The sequence below is a fragment of the Sciurus vulgaris genome (assembly GCF_902686455.1).
Source record: "Sciurus vulgaris genome assembly, chromosome: 4".
NCBI lineage: Eukaryota > Metazoa > Chordata > Mammalia > Rodentia > Sciuridae > Sciurus > Sciurus vulgaris.
Genome location: NC_136464.1, coordinates 47,964,974 through 47,967,904, shown reverse-complemented (window position 1 = coordinate 47,967,904; position 2,931 = coordinate 47,964,974).

The following is a 2,931-nucleotide window of genomic DNA, read 5'->3' as shown; positions in this document are numbered from 1 at the left end:
CAATTTCTATTGTTTCTGAACATTTTTTACTGGTCTCTTTATATTTTTATTAGCTTTTTTTCTAGATAAACACAATACCTTTATTTTTTACATGGTGCTGAGTGTTGAATCCAAGTGCCTCACAGGTGTGAGGTGAGAACTCTATCATTAAGCCACAAGCCCAGCCCATATTTTTTTTCTTTTCTTTTGTTTTTTTTTTTTTTTTTTTTTGCGGTACTGGGGATCGAACTCAGGGCCTTGTGCTTGCGAGTCAAGCACTCTACCAGCTGAGCTATCTCCCCAGCCCTCCATATTTTTGAACTTTGGTTAGATTCAAATCCTTTTCAACCATGGAGATAATAATCTCATGGTATCCTCCTGTTGCTAAAGATTGGCTTTTAATCCATTGTAGGTTTTATTATTATGAATAAGTTTGAGGCAGAGCTGTACTTTTTAAAACTCTTAGTCAACAAATAATCTGTTCTTTCTCTGAATGCTACTAGCCTTCCTCAATTCTTTTCTGTTTGTGTGTTTTCCAGCATCTTCTGTTGATCACAGTCCTAAGGGAGAAGGAGAAAGAAAACATGAAAGAGGAAAAGGAAAACCTCGGCACAAATTTACAAAACATGAGTTGGAGATACTTAATCAGTTATTTGAACAGAATCCCTACCCTGAGTTTTCAACCAGAGAGGAGTTGGCTGACCAAATGAATTGCCACCTCTGTGTCATAAATGTAAGTCAAAAGTCCAAACACTGCATGTACATATCTTTTTGTAGATGATCCAGGAAATACAAAGAAGATTTGGAAAAATTTCATGCCATTTCTTTAGAGAGGAGAATGTTGATACTTGTCATGTATTCATTCCAGTGTTGGTGTGATTGAGTCATGTGACTTTTACGTAGTAATCCACTATTGTGAAGAATGTTTGTCAGTAGTAAACAATTAGCACATTCTTGTGCTTATGCTGTGTAGGAACTGTGACACTTTTGATGAGAGTGTTTTTGTGGAATTATAAGGAGCTTGTAAGATTGAATATTTTAAAAGATGGAAGTGATAGTTTGCAGAGATATTGGATATTGAGGGAGAGGAGTTAAAGGTGGCTCTAAAATTTTGTCCTGATCAATTTTATGCCTGAGACATTAGGAGTTTTCATTTCAGGAATGTTAAGTTTGGTATGCCAATCAGACTTCTAGGAGAAGAATGATGTAAAGGGCAGGAGAATGAATGTATTTGATTGTGTTCCACACATTGCACTTCACAGCATTAAGAGGTACTTTGTTGCTATTTGGGACGTGAACCAGAATTTTGTTTTTGGAACTTCTGATATGATAATGTTGTACATTATTTTTAAAGCTGCCTAAAATTTTACCTGATTAGGATTGCCCTAATGCACACTGAAGAAGGTTTCCATATATCTCTGTTCTGTCATTATCCATAGGTCAATGAATATATTCATTGTTTGACCCTTGGAGGACAGTTTCTGTGTTGAAATAAGAAAGGAAATATCAGACAGCAGTGGAAAATAACATAATGGCATAGTGTGTAAGCAATTAAGTTATTACATTATAAAATTTCCATGAACTTGAAATATCACTGCAAGTCAGTGATGTTATGAAAAGCAGTAGAGAATCTGAACAAGAAAATGACATGGAAAGAAATTTAAATTCAAATGATGTGCACATGCTTATTGAAGGTGTGTGTGATCAGAAAGTAACCCCGGATGGGAAGAGGGAACTTGGAAGGTCTGAATGTGAGAAAGGAGCACCTCGTTTGGGTTTCATCTTTATGTAACCTACTTGCTAATTGGTTGTGTAAGTGCTGACATATTATGGGCTCTTCCACCTCATTTTTTCTGTTTTTAATTTTGTTCAAAGAGAAAGTGAAAGCCTGTGTTTGGAGGTACCAGTTTTCTTATGTATATTTACAAGGTAATCCATTGTAAGTGTGGATGAAAGATCATTCTAGCTATTAACTTAAAGCCATGTTGAACTTGGAGATGGGTTTCAGGAGTGATTAAATGTCAAAAGACTTCAAGATCCTTTTGCCTGTACCCCACTCCAAGCCTAGCTATTGGGTTGTGCAGTCTGAAAAACATTTTATCATTGCCATACATCCTCCTGAATGCCTTGAGTCCTATGGCTGGCATTGCAGTTAGCCATAATTTATCGCGTGAAAAAACGAAGATTAGAGGTGTTCAATGCACTCATTAGGATCACACGTAAAATGCATGTCCAGTGATGACAAACTCTTTCTTGTTCTGTATGTGGCTTTTAAATACAATAGATTGAAGAATATTCTTAGAGTACATTGAGTCATGAATGTGTACTGATGGGCAGCTTGAGTGAAATGAAGAAGCTATGGAACTGTGTTTAGGGCCAGCTGGGGGTCTCCTCATTCTAAATACAGAGGTTGTAGAGAAGTTACTGGGAGACTTTGAAAACCCTATTTTCATATGGACAGAAGGACTGCTGTAGACTGTGGGGACAGTTTGGAGTGTGGGATTGTGTACCATTCATGACCCCCATAATATGAATATCCCAGGAAGAGTTTTCTCTTTTGTGTCTACTCAAGGCCAAGAGGAAAGTCAGTGATCAAGATGAAACTCAGCTTAAGTATAAAATATTAGATTGAAAACAATTTCTCTTTCTTTTTAGAACTGATTCCAAAATAAGAAAGCCAGACTACAACCTAGAGAGAAACAAAGAATGTTTGTCATCGGGAGACATCAAGACTCCCTTGTCCAAGCATATCCTGTTGTTGGCCACCATGATGTCCAAGTGCAATCTTAGAGCAGCACCACTGCACAGCCCTCTTGGATCCAGCAGGCTCCACTGGGAGGAGTTGGCTATTTTTCTAAGGAGACATGGGGACTTGCCAGTGAACATGATCACTCTTGTGACTCTATGGTTCCAGGCATTAAAATGGAAGCAAGTTCTGCTTCAGAGTGGCAA